Genomic DNA, 23,112 nt, shown 5'->3' on the forward strand with positions numbered 1-23,112 from the left:
AGGAAATACCATCTGATATAACTCACCCTGCTATCACTAAGGAAAAGTTCCTTAATGCCTTTTAAAGCCAAGAACACTGCATCAATGCACCCAGATAATATCCAAGGATTACTTCTAAACAGCATGAAACATGATCTTTCAGGCCCTCTGGAACTGCTATTTAACTGTAGTCTCCAAACAGGCTTCATGTCTCATACATGGAGAACAGCAACACAAAGGTGGGTCATCTACAGACTGGAAACTACAGACCCAAAAGCCTCCTAGTCTCATATGCAAATCCATGAAAATAATTATCATGGAAATGATCAGTAATAACATAGGAAACCTCCAGACACTGGACTCAACCCAATTTGGTTTTATCAGGGCAGGTCATGCCTACTCAACTTGGTGGACTTCTTTGAAAATATCACCAAAGCAATGGATGAGGGCAAAATGGTTCACACTGCCTACCTTGACTTGGCCAAGGCATTTGACACAATCCCACACTCAGCCATTGTTGACAAACTTAAGAGGTTAGGTACAAACCCATATGTCAACCAAAGGATAGCCAACTGGCTCACAGACAGGACCCAGGAAGTTAGAATTGGGGAGAACACCTCTACAAAGAGGGCTGTCACAAGTGGAGTCTCTCATAGATTGGGCCTGGGACTGTTCATTTTTGCCATTTACTTCTCTGAAGTAAAGGCCAATGTCAGTGATCTGTGGCTGACTAAATTTGCAGATTATTGCAAACTAGGAGCTATCATTGAATCACCTACTGATACAAATGTTCTCCAGTAAGGGCTGACACAGATAAACAACTGGTGCTAGAGACATGGACTAACACTAAATGCCAAGAAATGCATAACAGTATCTTTCAAGAAGTCATCCACCCCTGGCAACTCTCATATTGACAACACACCATGAAGAGTTGACCCAGTAGTCATGGACCTGGGGATGTACATAGGCAGTAATCTAGCCTTTGGCCATCAAGTGTTTACAGTAGTAAGGAACTCATTCTATGTTGTGCAACTTATTACAAAGGTATGGCATCTAGGTCCAAACAAATCCTTGTTCCAATGTATTCAGCATTCATCAGACCTACCACTGAGTACAAGACCCCATTTGATATGTACCTAATCAGGCATATTCAACAACAAGAATGCCCACAGGCATTCCACATTAAAAGAATACAAGGCATAAGTAACACATCCTGTGGAGACCATCTCAAGGCCCTATCCCTGTATTCCATCTCCTACAGTCTGTTGAGGGGAGATCTATGCCTGGCATACAAGGCATTGTCAGATCACACTGTGATGGACCTACTGCATATCTGCAAAACAAACACCACCAGAATTACCTGTTCTAAAGACTTAAACATTGTCTGTGATATAAATAGGACCTGCTGGAGAGACATGTATCTATCCCAGAAACTACCCCATCTACGGAACAGGCTCCCCATCCCTGTGAAGCAGACATCCTTCCTAACCCAATTCAAGTGTAACTTGGACAATTGGATGGGGAACAGGAAATTCATCTCGGGTTTGGCACCTATGTCTCTAATGGACACAGGCAACCTGTAAGTGGTTGATCTCCCACGCCCCTGCTTGTAAATATTTCACCTCCCAAGCCGCTGCTTACACTTATCAAGGGGACCAGAACTCATCAAAGATTTGGGATGTGTGACTAGGCTTAAAAAGGCCCTTATGATCATTAGACTAGTACACACTTAAGAACCTATGAACCTATAAGAACAAAAGCACTGATGGAGTACAATATAATATTTGAACAAATTTCAATTTAACAAATAAATGGCATTCAGATGTTATTCTCACTAGGTACAAAACACTTGATATATATATTTATATTTTTTATTGAAATTAATTTATGGTTGTACATTTGGAACATAAATAAACTATATCAAACATGTAGGGACCACAAGTCAGAATTAATCAGCACAGGAAGTGGGACAATACCATGACCAAAAATGCACTTGAAAGATTTACATTCCTTTTTAAATGTAATAGCATTGTCGCCTCACAGTAAGACATTGTCCTGTTCGATTCTCAGCTAGAGTGTCTTCTGTGTGGAGACATGTGTGAAAGGGCATACCTTCGTTGAAGGTTGTGCGTCAGGGCTGGCAACTCAGCACATAAAAATCTACTGTCAATCATTAGCGGACCGGAGTCCCACTGTGGCGACCCCTAACCGGGAAAAGCTGAAAGACACAACAACAACAACAACAATCACAGTTTAAATACAATAACCATTTCCAGCTAAACTAAAAGAAAAACTATACATTTTAGTTACCTAATGTCAATATATATACATATACATATATATATATATATATATATATATATATATATACACATATATATATATATATATATATATATATATATATATATATATATATATATATATATATCTATATGCATATATATGGGTTACCTTCAGAACATTGACAGACCATTTCATTGAAACCCATTTCACTGACAGACCATTTCACTGACAACTATTACTTACAGGAATTTAAGGGAAATAACAGGGATTTGTCCCACTCCCCAATGTAGTGCGACCCTGGAGTTCGTGTATATATATTTAGGGGGGATGGGGGGCACAGCCCCCCACCTATTTTGGTTTAACAGAAGAAAATAACACAAACTATATATACTAACTCCAGAGTTGCACTACATTGGGGAGGGGGACAAATCCCTGTTATTTGCCTTAAATTCCTGCATTTACTAGTTGTCAGTGAAATGAGTTTCAATGAAATGGTCTGTCGATGTTCCGAAGGTAACCTATATACATATATATATATATATATATATATATACATAAACATGATAGCACTAATTATTTCTTTTTAGAGGCATCTACTAATATATTTTCCTCACAATATTCATAGCTACCCAGCAATATGAATATCAGTTCTAGATTATTATCACTGTTACTTTTGGCACCCTGATCCCATGTGCTAAAATAGGAAAAAGAGGCTGTGGAGGAAGGTATGGGTTTATATGGCAGAATGACTCTTTACTTTCTCCAGTTTAACAGCTGTTTCAATGACATAAGCTAGAGCTTGAGCAATATTTGATTTCTATTTTTTTTTGGCAGTCATGACCTTAGCTACTTTTATCAACAAAAATAGCATTGCCAATTTTAGTTGTGCACAATGTAATTTTTGTCACATACTAATAACATTATCATGTTAATACCATACCCTATTATAACCTTTCCAGCACTTCTAATACTAATTTGCCTAAGTCAGACTTAAGAATGTAAATCTGAACATAAGCAGAAAATATGCTCTCACGTGCTAAATACTTCATCACACCGTCAGCTGTGAGAGTATGCATAAAAGACCATCCCACTCAGTCTATGAAAAATATTAAAATGCATATGCAGATCTATAGATGCAAAACTTGTATATCTCCTAGCTTTGTTGATATATATATATATATATATATATATATATATATATATATATATATATATATATATTTATATATGTCAGTAGCTATTCCATGTTATGCATCCATGTGTACATCTAGTATGGTGGTTTAGTCATACCATTCTTTACTCATGACCACTTTATTCAAAGTCCTAAATGCACTGCCTGCCAACTGATTAGATGTTTGACCAAAGGAAACTATTTCCTTATTTCCATTTTTAAAGGTAACAGTGTGAGAATATAATCAAATAAGTCTTTCAAACTCTTTAGCCTTGCTATACTGAACAATCCTTCACAATATTCTCATTAAAAATCAAACACTACTTGAACCAGACCTCATTTATTTCAAAAATAATTTTCTTTTCCCCTCTTTGACATACCCCCTACTGTCTTCAATAGGCAACATACATTCTGATATTATAAAGATACAATTTTATTGTATCATATTTAGTGGCTTGGTTTTGTAATCTGGTGAAGCCTAGTATACACATACTCATTAACATTTTGTGAATAAATCATCTTATTCCAGTTTCAGTCATTTTTGTGCTGCTTAGGTTTCATTTGTTAACACTTTCAGTCACATTGCATCCTGCTTTTATTTTTTTTTTTCAGTTTTGAAACCTTTGTAAATTGCAACCAGTGCACTGTTTTCCTAATCTTCAAATTTTCTATGCCATCTCTACACATCATTCCTGATAAACTTTAAGTATTATGACATTTCAATAATCTTGCAAAACTGGAATGGATGATTACTGCTGTGTTTGCAGCAGGAATGAGGCTATGAAATATTATATTACTGGTCAAACCAGATAGATTAATTCTGGAGGAACATGAGTGGTTTGAGCAAATGAATATCAGACAACTTATGTGAATCTCTTAGATTTTGTGACACTTAGCTGGGCATACCTAATGTCATATGCATCTTGTTACATTTGCACTGTAAACATTTAGGATTGAATCGCAACCAAATATCCCAAGAGTTTTATAGAAACAGTAGTAGTGTAGGCCTTAAAGGGAGTGCTCATGTATATATTTTACAGTACAGGGCCCTTGCAAAGAGCAAGATATCTAATAATTACATAATGACGCAAAACTGAGAAGTTCACATTACATGAGTTTGAATACTTGCAAAGCTAAATATATTGTTTAAACCCTCCTTCCTTCTATAACCTTGTTTAATCAGTCCATCAGTTTTTCTGTCATGTTTCTAATTATTACACAGAATCATAACCTCTCAGAAAGATTAGAAATAGTGACATTCTCTGCTATGGGTCACTGTTATAAAAGAATGAGTCTATAATAGTGACCAAACCCTGAACAATCACTGCAAACCATAACCCAGGATCCATAAATAAACACCACATGCTTTGAAACATATACCGTCTGCTAATCATGAATTTTAAAATAGTGTACATGTATAATATTCACGCATTAACATTTTCTTAAACTAGACTTTTTATTGAGGTAGAGATACTGACACCTTCAGTGGTAGCAAGAAACGTTAAAGTTACCTGAAGTAGATAAGACCCTACATTTTCTGACATCTACTTTGCTATGTAAGCACTGTTCAGAACTTTTAATGATATAATTTGTAAAAAGTTGCCTTTGCATCAAGTAGTTACAAATTAAAACTATGTTATTAAAAAAATATAAAAGGTCTCCAGCAGCAAACGGCATCACAACTAAATTAGTTAACCTGCAGCTAATACCATTGCAAAGACCATAAAAAATATAACTAAAAGAAATAAAATCTTCATTTATATATATATATATATATATATATATATATATATATATATATATATATATATGCCTATTATTATATCATTGAGCATGGGTCAGTTGAATGATTAGAATGTTGATCCAAAATGTTGATTTATGATATGTCTAAAAGGCAGAACGTTGGAAATCACACACCCGAAATTCCTGGTTCTACAGGTTTGACATAGTAATAGGTGATGTCACTTACCCATGCTATGCACATTAATGTACCGTTATACTCAGCAGTCAATGGTATGTTAATTGTACTATTTTACAGGGGGGGTACACCCCCTGCACCCCAATGTGGGGGCTGCACCTCCTGCACACCCTGTAGATTAAATATACCAACTCCAAGATTGCACTACAGTGAGGAAATGGGCTAATTCCCTGTTCCTCACTAAACCGCTACCTCCTGAACAATGTCAGTACCAAATTATTGACCTACACTACCCATTTGCTGTAGTGTAGTTGATCGATTTTGATTCAATATTCTGCCAACTTGGAAACTTCAAGTCTACCACATGCCGGTCGACCGAAGCAGTTTGAAAGTTTTTTGATAGTAAACCATATATATATATATATATATATATATATATATATATATATATATATATATATATATATGTGTGTGTGTGTGTGTGTGTGTGTACATATATATATATAAATATATATATATATATATATATATATATATATATATATATATATTTGTGTGTGTGCATGGGAACTATCCCTTTGGTCAAAAGTTGGGAATATTGAACATGTGTAACAGTTGCAGGAGTACTCAAAGAGTCATATGCTCTCAGAATACCATTATTACTTAGTGGAAGATCATGGTACAGTGGGGATTGGGAATTTGTCCTTTCCCCACTGTTGTGCAACCTCACACTTGGTATATATAACTAGTGTGTGGTATGGGGGGAGCAGTCCCCCACAGGAGAGGTACGTGTCTTTTCCTGCAAAAAATATGTTTTTTTTCAGTTATTTGACTTCTGATCTTTTTAGATCAGTTTGGATTAATTTTTTCTGCATTGTTCACAACAGGTAATGCACAGGCACACACACACACACACACACACACACACACACACACACACACACACACACACACACACACGCACACACATATTTCTGTGTGTGTATGCCCTGCATTTTGTTGACTGTATGTTTGGTTGAAAAGTGCTAGTTGTAGTGTATAATGCTGAGCATCCTAAATGTCAACTGCATGTTTCTTTGAGACAGGTGAATGGCATTTGAAGGGGATGAGATCATTTGTACGTATGTTTGGGTGTTAGGGTTAGGGTCAAGGATGGGATAGGCTTTGTATGTTTGTGTGTGACAGTGTGAATTTTAGGGTTAGTGTTGGGGTTAGATAAAGGGATAGATGTAGTGCCAGTAGTGTGCATGTTTGTGAGTGTTTGTATGTCCAAGTCTATTTTGCGTAAAGGCAGTATTAATAGGGTTGGGCTGAAGGGGCAGATTTCAGGCTTGCACTCCTGTACCACCTTAATAATGGGTACTAACTCTAACCCTGCCCTTTCCCCCAACCCTATCCTTATACCTTACCTTAAGTACATTTGATCATACATAATCAGATTTGTAAAACAATATATATTTATATAGGAGCCAGTAATTTAGTTAACTGTTGTTAAAAATCGACATTTGTTTAGTCAGTGTAATTTGGTTGACTAAACAGATGGTCATCAGGTATGCAATATCACTGCATTACTGGAGTTTGGGAATATTTGCCATGCAACATTTGACACTGATGACTTTATGATCCTTTTGAGCTGTGTAAGTTGTTACTTTGATCTCAGTGAGACTGTCCTCACACTTGTATCTTGATTTGTACAGAGGCTGGTGTCAGAGGTTAATTGCTTTAATCCTTAATATCTGACCTGTTGAGAGCTGCAGGGTTCAGTTTTGGGTACACTTCATTTGTTTTGTATAGATGCTCCCCTTAGGGGAGTTACAGAAGAGAGAATTTTACAATGTCATTGTTACACTGATGACATGCGGTTATGGTTCTGCTTCCCTAAAGTGTCTATCCTTTCCATAAACAAATGATTTTTAGACATGGAATGCCTTCACAAGACCATTATTAGTTAAAGTTTAACACTTCCAAGATGGTTGCCACGGCAGCCATGCCACTGTCCACTGTCCACTCTTATGCAGTGCCCTATTGCTATCTACTGGGTTGAGACAATGGCGTTTGTATTCAAGATATAGATCTGAGTTTTAATTTTTGATAACCAGCTCAGTTTAAAGGACTAGGTGCATAGGATTTTAAGTTATTTTATTTCCATCTCAGTCTACAGCCCTTCCAGTAGTGACATATGCCTTGGCTTCCTTCTGGTTGGACTATTGCAATATTCTTCACCTAAGGCTTTCAGAATTAGAGCCCATCTGCAACTCATACAGAACTGCACAGCTTAACCTCTGATAGTTGTACCACTGCTCTAAGCCAGTTCTGCATGGCCTCTGCTAGATGCCAGTTCAGTCATGCAATACTTATAAGGTTCTAATCTTAGTTCATTTAGTCTTTCACAACATGGTTCCCCTTACCTTGATGAGCTGCTGGCATGATATCTATCTGTTCATGCCTTAATGCTTTCTACAGTAGGATTATTGGATTTTCTAAGAATTTAGTTCAACTCCTCAAAAAGCATTCTTTATAAGGGATGCACTTGTGGAAATTCTTACCCAGGTCAATAAAGATGTCACTGACTCGCATCAATTTTAAGTGATCCCTGAAATATATTTACAGATCTCACTCATGCGGCACAATTTTTGTTTTTATTTTTTGTTCTCAGCACCTTATATGTAGTACATTGTATTTACACGTATTCAGAAGTCACAGCTACCCCAATCACTCATGTGCCTTGATAACATTTCTAGATTTCTTGATTGTCAGTACCAAATATGTCTTATTTGAATCCATCTTTAGTCTAATCCTTGGCACTGGTTACACAATTAAAGTATGGGAAAGAGCTGCTGAAATGTCAGTAAACAAACACACAAAGTTGCCTTTAAAGTAAAGCTCTGGAACATATTATTTCAGTCCTCCTTCATATGGATAATGAAAATCTCTTATACCAGGACGCTCATTATTCTGGATTTGTCAAACGCAGGTCCTGCCTCCCCAGTCTAATTAATTTATTTAAAAAACATCAAGAAAGCAGTACATATCAGGAATGCAATGCATGGCCTATAGCAAGATCTGGCCAATACATTTGACAATACTCACTCTCCCCAACAAGTATTATTGAAAAACCTGTGACTCTGAATATAAATCCCATATGTGTGGTAGATAACTAATTGCACCAACATGGGATAGACTATATTAACAGCTGGTGCAAGAACAATAGTCTGAAACCAAATGTGAAAAAAGTGTAGTAGAGTTCATTTTAGTAAGCAAAGCATTTCCACAACACACCATATAGGTCCAACATCCTGTTGTAAGGATTCTTGTTGATAATTCCTTATCTTTTGACCATCATTCTACATAAATGTTTTAAAAAAACTTCCTTTCTCATCTAATTTCTAAAGGCATATCCTGTAGAGCTAAAGATGCCTTAGTTCCCCTTTGCTCATCACATATCAGAACCTTATTGAATGTAATGCCCCTTTAGATTATAGTTGTCAAAGCATATAACTCATCTGCCTAAGATGCCTAACAAAAAAGGCCACTGGCCTCAAGACCCTTAGTTAACCAGTCAGACTGGCAGCCTTCTCCCTGAATTTGATCTTTTATAGACTCCTCTGTGGTGTTCTATGTCTGGCAATTAGAACGAGAAAAGGGCAAATTTCCTTGACTTTCTGTTCTTTTGCAAAGCAAATGGTTCCTACAAATACCCAGTGAAACATCGAAAACCTTATTCATGAGATAAATAAAATAATATGATGTGATAGATTAATATGTCAGCATATTCCCCACCTCTGTGGGTCTATATTAGAACACCGAAGTTTCAAAACTTCGAGTGTTCTAATATCGAACCCTAGTCATCGAAAATATAAAACATCGAACATGCAGAACAGCAAATTTTTTTCTAGGGAAAATATTCGCTGTTCCAAAACACATACACACAACACAAGCACATCAAACAAACAGCAATCCACACACATACACCTAAACTCTTACACCTAACCCTACACTAAACTATACATACACCACTAATTATCCACTTACCTTAACCCAAACCCTAACCCTAAGGTCCGTCACTATCACACAGTCACCTCACCTGTGCCCTATCCCTAACTCACCTACCCTGCCATAACTAGGGTTGCCACCTTTTCAAATGGCCAAAGTGGGACATTTTTGGGACACACATCAGATTTTACAGGCCGACACATACCCACCGTCAGTACAAAGGATAGAACTTAACTTTTTTGCCTAAATAAAAGCTTATTCTTGCAGCATTTTAGTTGCTTATTCTGTTTCTTGTAACATTTAGGTATTTTAGATACAGAATAACTGTTTTATGCAACTATTACATAAAATATGGGACATAATTATATCCTACAATCTCAGGACATTTGCCATTTTTAATATTTTTTGTCAGGACACAACTGCCCAAAGAGGGACCGTCCCTCGCAAAGTGGGACAGGTGGTAACCCTTGCCCTAACCCTCACATCCACACAATCGCACACTTACCTGACCCACGCCCTAACCCTAACTCACCTAACCCACCCTAACCCTCAAGTTCACACAATCGCACACTTACCTGAACCCGACCCGTAACTTTCCACCACAGTGCTGAAAATACCAAAGCAACAGAAACGGACAACCGAATTCTTTCCCTAAGAAAAAATTCTGTTTTCTGTTTCTTCGATATTTTCAGTGTTCGCTGAAAACGGGTCGATATTAGAATACTCAAAGTTTTGAAACTTCGGTGTTCTAATATAGACTCCACCTCTGCAACAAAAGTCCATTACACATCAAGCACAGTAAAACCCTTGCCCACTTCATAGTAAACTTAGATATTTAAATTGGCAGCCACAAATTCTCTCCGGTCTGTCTTGTGTTATCCACCTTGAGGATTCAGAGAACTTTTGAATATTGTTAAAGGAAAGGTCTACCCTCTCCTACAATTTAACTCCACTGTTAGGTTGTTTCTCTCCCTAAAAATTGGTTCCAGTATTGTTTATGTACCAGAAACCTGCTTTTACTTCATGAAATCTTCATTGCCTTGCAAAGGAGGGGAAAGCCCACTAACTTATCTTTTAAGCTTAGCAGCTCACATACTTTAGCAGAGGAATTTGTCTCTGCCTGCATGACATAGCACAGACTCAGGGATATATGTAATTTTCCCTGTCAGGTACTGCTCACAATCTTGCATAGGCAATTGGTCCTGCTGATTTTAGCAGATCAATAACTGCTGTAAAAATAAATAAATATTTGCTGTGAAAATGTGAAACTGTTTTTCTACTACCTTTATTGCCAAAAGGAAGAGAAACACTATCAATGTACCTAGTTGATAGGATTACCACCTATCTCTCTTTCTGATTTTTCCAGTTCTGTGTTGCAAGTGGGTGACATTAAAAAAAAACACATGCCTTGATACTTTACAAGAAAAAAAAAAATAGTTTCTGGCTTTTCTCAAAATGTCATAGAATGCTTTGATACTAAAATTAAATAATCTTAATATCATATAAAATAGTATAGCTAACCAACATTGCACATCACTGAGTTTCTTTTTTTTTATTTTGGTAATAAGATGAATATAATTCTTTTTTCATTTATTAATTGCATGTTTTTTTTCCTGCACAGTCTAAAGTTTCTGTAAGAATATCCCACTTTAGGTATCTAAAAACGTGGCAACTCTAATTGCTGACCAAACATTTTGTATAGCAAGCCACTTGTAAGTAGTATTTTATGTAACTCCAACAGTTTGGTACAAGGTAATTTTAGTCTTGCAGAACTACTGATTTGTCATACATAAAGGTCTTTATGAAATGTTAGCATGCTATAATATAACAAATGAAGGGGTATCAATGCAATAGAAAAATGCTAACATTAATTCAGCAACATATATTTTTTGTACTGTGCTCATAAAATAGCAAGCACATAAGCACATTTCTCCAATTCTCAAATTAAGAAAAAAAAACTTCCTAAGGCTGCAGACACTGGTCTCGTGAAACTCAGAATGAGTTCTTTGAAGTGTTGATTAACAGATCATGGATTACAGTGCTAACTTTGAAACCTCAGGAAGAGTGTGGGAGGAAGGTCTGCCAGTGCTAGTAGCCTAAGACTACAAAATGACAATCTTTACATATGTCTGTAATTTAGCTGCTTTGTTTGTCAGCAGTTGTAAAATTAGTCTGAATTGTTTAAAACAGGCACTGAGAGAACTGAGTATGATGGTCATTCAAGAATGAAATACAAGTATTCCTGCTATAGAAGGTATGCAAGATGCGTGTGACACTCACTTCTGTCAGTCTATTTCAATAGACTATGAAGACAACATAACTTCCTTATGTCTAGCATGACTCCTATAAAGGAAACTTCATACTGATTCTGGGGAGGGGAAAAGACAACAATAAACAGGATCATGATGATATGTCGGGCCCTATATTGGACATTTTGTGGAAAATATATTCAAACTTTATAAGAAATACCTAGAGGTATTTTAATGCATTACAATATCTCAGAAAACAAAGATTCAATATAAAAACACATTTCTGAGTCCAAGGTCGAATTTTCCTTTAAAGTCCAGGCTTATATGTAGACTATTGGCTTGCAGTTATCTATGAGACTATAAAGATATGTTTTAATCTTCATATGTATTGTCTATTTACATGGTGGCATGATTTTACTATTATTTAAATAATCTTAAATTTGAGTTTCAATTCACAGTAAGTGGAAGCTGACCAGACATTGAAGAAATGCAAAAAGTGTTGTTCTGATTTATAATGGCTCCATGGTTCCATGTGGATATATTGAAAATGTTTCAGTGGAACTGTTATCCTTTTAGAACCAGGAAAGTATGGAAAGCACATCTGACAAGGTTCTGCACTAGGACTGATGCTGTTGTCAGGTTATACCAAAGTATGTCATAGAACTATAAAGAAGGTATTTTAATTCTCTATACTGAAGGCTCTCAGCTACCAGATGTAGATACAGATGTTCCTGTGACACAAAACAAGTTCTAGAAATGTTTGGTCCAATATGAGAAAGGCCACGTACATATGGACTATTATCAAACTGACAATTAGGAAATAAAGAAGCAGATTAACAGATAATTATAAGCCGGGGAGTTACTAGATAACAACAAAAAGCATCTTCAGAAATCATTGGTTCTGAGTCCCAGTCCAGGAGGCATACATCTATTCAAAAATGAAGTATAATGTTTCATTGTAACTTTAATTTTGATGAAAATATTAGCAGGGCTTTCCCTCACTAATCAATTTCACAAACTCATCAAATGGCTACAAGATCTCACAGCAGATGTATTAAATTGAATAGTTTAAATGATTCTACTAAAGCACCCCAGTTGGGGTTAGTTATTTTAACAGCTTAGATCAACAAAACTCAAGAAAAAATAGCAGCAATCCTTCAAAACAACAGAAAGATGTGCCATAGTTTGGTCAGATGGAAGTGATCAATGCATCCATTTCTGAAGAATCCGAATGGTTATAACCACACCATAGAACTAATCTGCTTTGTATGTAAACATTTCACCTCTTCTTGCAAGATTGCTTACATAATATGTCCTTGCTGGATAACTAACACTCTCTAACAGTGCCATACTGCCTGATGAAACTGCAGTTAGAAAATGTCAAAATTAAAACAAGGAATATATATGCCTATCTACCTGAGCCCCAAAAAAGTAACTATAGTGAAACATAAAGTCACACATACGAAAAGCGTTAGCAATATTGACAGCAAACTCACTTCCTGACAGAACAATAACAACTCAGCAGGACACCATTTTGGAAACTGCTATAAAGAAAATACCATCCTGATAAAGAAAATATACTAAATATGCACTCATTTTTATTTATATAGAGTTACAAACCAAAGTAAGACAGAAGAAAGGAGATGAATAGCATAACAGTACCAAATGAGAAAGTATCGCTCACAGCATACCTGGCTAAAATGTGACACAATCTGGAAGTTAAGCTAGTATATACTGACTTATTTATTAATGAATTTACTTATATATTTATATATTATTTATTTATTTATTCTCTGTCAATGTGTTAAGACTTGCATTCCAGCATTTGAGCACTTTATTTGCAGATTAAAATGGCTTGTACTACAAGAACTATATTAAAAAAATAGTTAAAACTGAGTTATGTTTTATTGGATACTGATGGATTTCTCAGATTTGAAAATGTAATTGCAGTTTGTTGGATTCTGGTATGTTACTTTTTTTCTTTTACTGCTCATCTGAGACTGTAAGAGTTTTGGGGCTCATATTTTGTCATGGAACAGAAATGGTTTATAATAATTATGTTTTTCTGTGGTAAAGGAATAATGATGGAGACTTTATAAGTCCTGCATATTAATAACATTGAGGGTGTTCTTTCAGTGAAGAAGCAGAGCAGATGCGTAGATGCCTGACAACTTTTCAGTAGCTACTGCAATGCATATTTGGTCTGATTAGGAAGGGCAGGCCTGTACAAATTAAGTAGCAGAACACCCTTCTTATTTCATTAGGTGTGTGAAAAATGAGGTAGATGCCAGATGGCCCTACCACAGCATTATTGATTGTTAAGATTAAGAAGAAGCACTAAGCAGAGTTTTTATGGTTTGTCTGGTAAATGCTAGCATCCAGTTATTTAAGTAATATATGAACTAATTCCAGACATTCTACCAACATTTTTCTAAAAGTTCATAAATTAGTATGTATTGTATTACCAAGTGGTAATAATAGATAGGCAGATGAAAACTTTGCTCTCCTCTTCTGACTGTATATCTTTTCTTATGAAAACAGTTTTCATCGCCTCTTTCTCATTCTGTTTCAACAAAAGTAGCACTTGATTTTCTTCAGTTACTTGTCCTCAGCCTTCTTGAACGGATGAGAGCTGAAGTTATGATTTCTAATAATGAATACTGACAACCTAAATTAGAAAATGAGAAAAGCATGCAAATGTTTAAATAACATTTCAAGCAAGTCTATAAATAAAATGTGACTGCAATAGGTATGACTGTTATAACCTCTTCTGGAATTAGAAATGTATCTAACCCATTTTTTAGATAATACTGACAAACATCACGTAATAGCAGGGCAGAAATACATAGCAATTACTTGCCTCGTTGAATAAACTACACTTTTGCAATAAAAATAAAATGATAAGGAATAAAAATATTGATTATTCATATCAGGATATGGTATCATAATACATAGAAACATACCCTGTCAGTGGGATTTTATTTTTCACAAACACCAAAAATACATGCATGTACCTTTTAACAATTAAAACATTATCCAGGCGAGTTGTTAGCATCCTGTACACATTGCACTGATGTGAACACAATCAGCCTGCTGTGCACAATGAGCAGCATTGTTAATTGAACATGGAAGTCTGCAAGCTACTCTGCATGTTGAGCAGCTGCCCCCTACTCAAGCCCAAAGCACATGATCTCAGCCATGTTGAGGTAAGGTAAGGCTTGTTTAGACAGTGTAAACAAGGTAACAAACACAAACTTGAGTTAAGTAACCTAGACTGCATGCATGCATGACACCGTGACAGATAAAGTCACTTGGAATACATAAAGATGAGGGAAGCTTAACAATACAGGTGTGCATGGAAGTCTGATACAGTTTAAGTTGCATGAGTGAAATAGTGGACATGTAGGAACTTCACTGACATTGTCATGTATACTGGGAAAGAAAATACAGGCAGTAAGTGTTCAGAAAGAAAAAAATGTGTTCTTTGAAAAGACATGCATGTAGAACAAGTCAATAAATTCCCATGTCTTATATGTATCAAAGCACTAATGCAAGGGTAATGTGAAAGCACACACATACATAGATACATTTGTGGACCAAATGAGAAAATTAAGGAACACTTGGACATACTGCCCATTCAAGTACTGATAGCGGAAACACCAACAGTTGTGGCAGCAGCGTGCATGTTGGGAAGGGCAGAAACTGAAATAGTTACTACATCCCAAATTAGTATATATTGCAGTCCACAGGAATCTTTAGAACTGTCATGCTGAGCAGAAAATGAATAGAAGATTATGGTGCAGTACATTGGTGCCGATTTAACATTTTAACAGATGAGATTTAAGTACATGGGAGATATGGGACATGTCAAGAAAAATATTCTATGATGGGAATACTGGTAGATACAAGTCATGTGGAAACAGTCCAGTAACATCTGTTGCGTGTGTGTATTTATGTTCGTGCATGCCTACAAATACGATTGCACATGTGTGAAAGGAAGACCCAAGGAGAAGTAGTCACAACACAAGTGTGCGTGACATCAGTATTGTGCAATGACAACTGCTGCATGTACCGTTTCACTTTATTTTATGTGACTGGAATGTAAAGCAGTTGTGCATATGTAAGAATCATATTACATGTGTACTACCTGCTGCTAATAGTTATACACAGTTAATTCTTATGACAAAGCACATGTACTATCATGTGTTAAATAAAAAAATGCATTTTGAATTTAACATTGTGCAATACATCATAATACATGGATCATAATACCTCATAGATAGGTGCAATAGTATCCTCAGGTAATAAATGAACTGTAGAAAATGCTAGAAGTTGCATACAATGGGTGTACACTGACCTTTAGCAAGATTGATACCCTTTGTGCTTCAGTCACTACCTCTGTTGCACATTCATCAGCAGAATCATGCCAGAAGAGGCAAATTCTCTTCATTTCTTGCCACAAAATGACCACACAGCATTAATTACTTAAGGTGCTATGTGATGACCATCATGCAATGGAATGTGTCATTATACTGTTCATAGAGAAGTACAGCAATTATTGGATGAACACCACCTACACATCCCGAAAGCATAACACATATCAAAACACAAGCCCTTTGAAATGCTTTTACTAATATTTTTTGCACATCAAGATCTGTTGAATAAGCCATACTTGCTTGCTATCACTATATCATGAGCAAAATAACAACATACACAAACTTCTGGAATCAGGCATCTGTAATGTATCTCAAGATTATCTTGATCTGTGTGCTAACAGAGGACACCACAACATAAGTCATATGTCACTAGACAGAAAAAACACACTTGAAGCAATAACCTGAGCTTTGTGTTACAATGCGTAGGGCTTCCATCCAAGGTGCAAACGTTAGCTTTTTCTCTCCAGTTGTAAAGGTTTCTACAAAATGCACTTGTAAACATGAGAATCAAAGCCTGCACTAGCATTCTCTTGAACACTCAGTAAATGTACCTTTCCAGGCTCAAGTACCTGCCTATTTGAGCATATAGGTTCATGGGTTCATAGGATGGTACTAGGCTATTGGCCTTAGGGCCTATACAAGCCTAGCCATAACAATTCCCTGGATATTTCTTCCCACGGTATTCATTACCCTGGACCCCTGTCTAGCAGGGCAACTGACGTGATCCCTGGGGTGAATTTCCTATCTCCCATCCAGTCATCAAGGTTCCTTTTGAAGAGGGACAAGGAGGCACTCTGCTTGACATGTACTGGCAGTCTATTGAAAAGTCTGAGGAGTCTCTGGGTCAGGAATCTATACCTCCAGCATGTTTTCTTCATTGTGATGACAAGGTTTAGATCACTGGAGCATGTGCCCCTGAGGGATTGGGATTTCTATAAGTGTAGCATGTCCAACAGCTCTGGGTTTAACATGGCCTTGTATGTTAAGCAGAGACCGCCTCTGAGTAGACGATAAGCGACAGAATATAGGTGGAGTTTTTTTTAGATGGTCAGCATAGGGCATCTGCTTTAGGCCTGTGATTCTTTTAGTGAGGTATTTCTGCAGCCTTTCCAGTTGTTGCAGATGTCTTGAGAGGTACATACCAAATGGGGCATTGTATTCTATAATGGGTCTAATGAGGGATGAGTACAGTGGGACAACAACCTCCTTTTTTATGGATGAAAATCCCTTAGTGATGAGGTGTGTCACATAGAAGGATTTCCTGACTGTTGTGGTGATGTGGTTATCAAAGGTGAGACCACTGTCCACCTGTGTCCCTAAGTCTCTTATCACACCTTCAGTGTTTAGTGTACTGCCACCTATGTGGTAATTCATGGGTACATGTTTTTACCCAAAGGGGATAACTATACATTTCTTGGCATTGAGCTTGATCCCATGGCTCTGGCACCAAGCATCTGTTTCTGTAAGGCCCTTTTGTAGAATATCCACATCATTTGGGGATTAAATATTGGCTCCCAGTTTGCAGTCATCTGTGAACTTTGTTATCCAGAGTCCCTTAGTATTTGCCTGTACTTCAGAGAAGTAGATGCCAATCAAGGGTGGTCCCAGGACTGAACCCTGAGGTACTCCACTTGTCACTTGTCTGGAGCTGGATTTGGAGTCGGCTACTTTTACAGTCTGGGTTCTGTAAGTAAGCCAGTTGGCACCCCATCAAGTGACATAGGGATTAATGCCCAGCTTAGTATGTTTATCTATGATTCCAGAGTAGGGGATGGTGTTGAAGGCCTTGGTGAGGTCCAGATAGGCTGTGTGGACCACCTTACCCTTGTCCATGGCTCTGGAGACTGATTCAAAGAAGTCAATCAGGTTCAGGAGATAAGATCAGCCCTTCATGAACCCAAACTGTGTGGGGTCCAGTGTTTGAAGGTTACCAATGTCTTTGTTTATAAGTTCCATGATAATACGTTCCATTAGGAGAAATTAATCTTAGGCACTAAACAGCCTTTAATTGCAAAGTACCTTACAAAGGTAAGGGAAAACAGTTCTTGTACTTTACCAAAAAGCACATAAACAGGTATGTCCAAGGGTCAGCTTCTGGTGATTTCTCCTGTCCACCTGGTGAATCTGGGCATACTAGGGCAATGCAGCAACTGCCTCATGTACACAGACAACCCTCTCCTCCTACCACCCAACACTACAACCTGCGAGAGATGCAATTACATAGCCAAACTGGAAGCAAAGCTCTCTCCAGCCAAGATTGTGCTAGACAGTCAAGAGGAGAAGGTTAACACCTGCACTACACCTCAAGCAACACATTTACCTTCAAAACCCACACCATCAACACCGACACATAGCAACACTAAACCCACATATGCAAAGGCCCTTAACATTAACCTACCCAAGCAACAAGGACCTCCAAAGCTGAAACACAAACAAACACGAGTCACAACCAAAGTGACACATAGCTCACAACACCAGTCTGCCACCCAACAACAGCCCCTAAGGCAAGACAATGTACCCAACACTTTAGTCATAACTGACTTTATAGTCAGGCAAACTGATGTCCCACTCACCAGACTGAACAAGGAGAAAATTACAGTCAGCTGCCTGTCAGGTGCCAGGATCCGCCACATAACGCATGCACTCAAGTCACTCCACAGCAAGTACAAATACGACTCTGTCTTTGTCCATGTTGGAGTGAATGACTTGAGACGTAACTCGCTGGACTGCATGAAAAGAGACATGGAAGAGCTCTCAGATCATGTGGCCCAGGCATGTATAACCCTAGCCCTGAGTAGCATCCTGCCTTCACTCAGAATGATACCACAGTATAAGGACAAAATGATTGACTTCAATAATTGGCTAAGCTTCTGGTGTCATTCAAAGGGGATCCAGTATCTGTCTGCCTGGGATGACATGATCAACAAACCACGATGCTTTGTCAGAGATGGTCTGCACCTGTCACCCCTGGGATTCAGGTTACTGGCTAAAGCTCTTGCACCCCTATAGTTCCTTTTTTAGGCAAGGTTTAAAGGACAAAACCACCACCATAACAGATACAAGCATGCAAAATCTGAAGGTAATGCTACTCAATGCTAGAAGTCTAAACCTCAAAATGCAATCTCTTGAGGCACTCCTAAAAATGGAGAACATAGATTTCTGTGCAGTAACTGAGACCTGGTTCAAGGGTCCAGAGAGCACCCTTGCAGTATCAGGCTACAACTCTTACCACACTTTTCGGCCACCAAACCAAGACCGAAACACTAAAGGTGGAGGAGTGTCCATATTCACCAAGGATATTCACACCTCCAGGCTAGTTGCCCTACACAATGTATCTGAAATTCTCCAGGTGCAACTAACAATAGGTAAGACTGTAATCCAAACTGTAGCTTGCTACATATCCCCCACCATGCCCCAAGATACTCACTACATCTTTCTAAACATACTGGAAAATATTAAGCTATAACCAAACACGCTAATACTGCGTGATTTCAACTACCCTGCCATTAACTGGGAAAACTTTTCCCAACGGTTCTTGGAATTCATAAATTCCAGTGCCCTGGATCAACTAATCCATTGTCCAACCAGGGGTACCAATATCCTAGACCTGGTCATTATCAATATGGGAGATAGATGCTCCACACCAGTGGTCACTCCCTCATTGGTCAGGTCTGACCATAAGCAAATCAGCCTTGACATCCACATCCCACTCCCACCCCCACCCCCCAGTAAGGAAACCTCTGTAAAAAACTTCTCTAAAGCCAACTTCATGCTACTCAAGTCTGAAGTGACAAACTTCATGACACCCATGCAGACAAGAGCTGAAAGTTAGACTGCTGAATCCTGCACTAAGGCACTGTATGAGCACATCCACTCGTGGATGAATGGTGCCATCCCAAATAGAACCAAGACGCTCTCCTCCAAAAAAAGGAAGCCAATCTGGTGGTCCCCTGCGATAAACAAACTATACAACAGAAGTAAGAAACTGTTGCAGAAAAGAGGAACATCCCAGGATGCAAAAAACTCCCTTACCAGCCTCAATAAGAAGGGTCTATATTAGAACACTGAACTTTCAAAATTTCGAGTGTTCTAATATCGAACCCTATTAATCGAAAATTTAAAATATTGAACATACAGAGCAGTGAATTTTTTCCTAGGGAAAAAATTTACTGTTCCAAAACATATACACACAACACCAGCACACCAAACAAACAGCAATCCACACACATACACTTAAACTCTTAAACCTAACCCTACACTAAACTATACATACACCACTAACTATCCACTTACCTTAACCCAAACCCTAACCCTAAGGTCCATCACTATCGCACAGTCACCTCACCCGCGCCCTAACCCTAACTCACCTACCCCGCCCTAACCCTCATGTCCACACAATCTCACACTTACCTGACTCACGCCCTAACCCTAACTCACCTAACCCGCCCTAACCGTCACGTCCACACAATCGCACACTTACCTGAACCCGACCCATAACTTTCCACCACAGTGCTGAAAATACCAAAGCAACAGAAACGGACCACCAAATTCGTTCCCTAGGAAAAAATTTTTTTTTCTGTTTCTTCGATATTTTAAGCGTTCGCTGAAAACGGGTCGATATTAGAACACTCACAATTTTGAAAGTTCGGCGTTCTAATATAGACCCAGTAAGAAGCTGAGATCCCTCATAAAATCCTCTAAAGCTAGTTATGAAAATAAAATTGCCAAAGATTCCAAAGGCAACCTTATGTCAAGAATCTAAATGGCAATGCTCAGATTTGCTCTGAGCTACAACAGAATAGCATTAAATATACTGATCCCAAGGATATTGCCAATATCCTGGCAGATCGATTTAGTGCCAACTTCACCCTCCGCTCTCACCCCCAAAGGGCCCATCTCGATATTAAAAGATTGCCAAATTCCAGTAATCATGACCACACAGGTAGAAACCGCACTCTCCAATACTAAGAATACAGCATCCATGGGACCAGATGACATCCAGGGCTGTGTACTACATGAACTACAAAGTGAACTGGCATCTCACCTAAGTGTCATGTTTAATCATAGCCTCACCTCAGGCTTCATGCCCACTGAGTGGCGCACAGCTACAGTTATCCCACTCCACAAGGGGGGATCCACCTTAGATCCCGGGAACTACCGTCCCATCAGTCTGACGAGCCTGATCTGCAAGGGCATGGAATGCATTATTATAGAACTGATAAAGAAAGACATTGGCAAGCTTCAAACTCTGGACCCCACCCAGTTTGGGTTCATGAAGGGACAATCTTGTCTCCTGAACCTGACTGACTTTTTCGAATCAGTCTCCAGAGTTGTGAACGAGGGCAAGGTGGTCCACAAAGCCTATTTGACCTCACCAAGGTGTTCAACACCACCCCCTACTCTGGAATCATAGATAAACTTACTAAGCTGGGCATAAATCCCTATGTCACTTGATGGGTTGCCAACTGGTTTACTGACAGAACCCGGACTGTAAAAGTAGCTGACTCCAAATCCAGCTCCAGACAAGTGACAAGTGGAGTACCTCAGGGTTCAGTCCTGGGGCCGCTCTTGTTTGGCATCTACTTCTCTGAAGTACAGGGGAACACTAAGGGACTCTGACTAACAAAGTCCGCAGATGACTGCAAACTGGGAGCCATTAATGAATCCCCAAATGATGTGGATATTCTACAAAAGGGCCTTACAGAAACAGATACTTGGTGCCAGAGCCATGAGATCAAGCTTAATGCCAGGAAATGTATAGTTATCCCCTTTGGGAAAAAAACATGTACCCATGAATTACCACATAGGTGGCAGTACACTAAACACTGAAAGTGTGATGAGAGACTTAGGGACACAGGTGGACAGTGGTCTCACCTTCGATAAACACATCACCACAACAGTAAAGAAATCCTTCTATGTGGCACACCTCATCACTAAGGGCTTTTCATCCAGAAAAAAGGAGGTCATTGTCCCACTGTACTCCTCCCTCATTAGACCCATTATAGAGTACAATGCCCAGTTTGGTATGTACCTCACAAGACATCTGCAATAACTGGAAAGGCCACAGAAATACCTCAATAAAAGAATCACAGGCCTAAAGCAGATGCCCTATGTTGACCATCTAAAAAAACTCCACCTATACTCTGTTGCATATCGTCTACTCAGAGGCAATCTCTGCTGAACATACAAAGCCATGTCAAACCCAGAGCTGTTGGATATGCTACACTTAAATAAATCCTAATCCCTCAGAGCCTCACGCTCCAGGGATCTAAACCTTGTCATCACAATGAAGAAACCATGCTGGAGGGATAGGTTCCTGACCCAGAGACTCCCTATACTCTGGAACAGACTGCCCATACATGTCAAGCAGAGCACCTCCTTGGCCCTCTTCAAAAGGAACCTTGACGATTGGATGGGAGAGAGGAAATTCACCCTGGGGATCATGTCAGTTGCCTTGCTAGACAGGGGTCCAGGGAAGTAAATATTGTGGGAAGAACTATCCAGGGAATTGTTATGGCTAGGCTAGGGCTAATAGCTTAGTACCAACCTATGAATCCATGAACCTATGGCCTTGCAGATCAGGCTTGTCAGACTGATGGGGTGTTAGTTCCTGGGATCCAAGGTGGATCCCCCCTTGTGGAGTGAGATAACGGTAGCTGTGCGTCACTCAGTGGGGACGAAGCCTGAGGTGAGGCTATGATTAAACATGACACTTAGGTGAGGTGCCAGTTCATTTTATAGTTTATGTAGTACACAGTCTGGGATGTGGTCTGGTCACAAGGATGCTGTATTCTTAGCTTTGAAGAGTGCGTTTTTTACCTGTGTGGCTGTTATTACTGGAATTTGGCAATCTTTCGGTATTGAGATGGGCCCTTTAGGGGGTGAGGGGGGGTGAAGTTTGCACTGAATAGATCTGCCAAGATATTGGCAGTATCCTTGGGATCAGTATAGTTAATGCCATTCTGTTGTAGCTCAGAGCAGATCTGAGAATTGCCATTTAGATTCTTTACATAGTTATACAATGCCTTGTGGTTGTCTTTGGAATTTTTGGCAATTTTATTTTCGTAACTAGCTTTGGAG

This window comes from Protopterus annectens, chromosome 3.part0 (genome assembly GCF_019279795.1).
Source record: "Protopterus annectens isolate FY-2018-M chromosome 3.part0, PAN1.0, whole genome shotgun sequence".
Taxonomy (NCBI): domain Eukaryota; kingdom Metazoa; phylum Chordata; order Ceratodontiformes; family Protopteridae; genus Protopterus; species Protopterus annectens.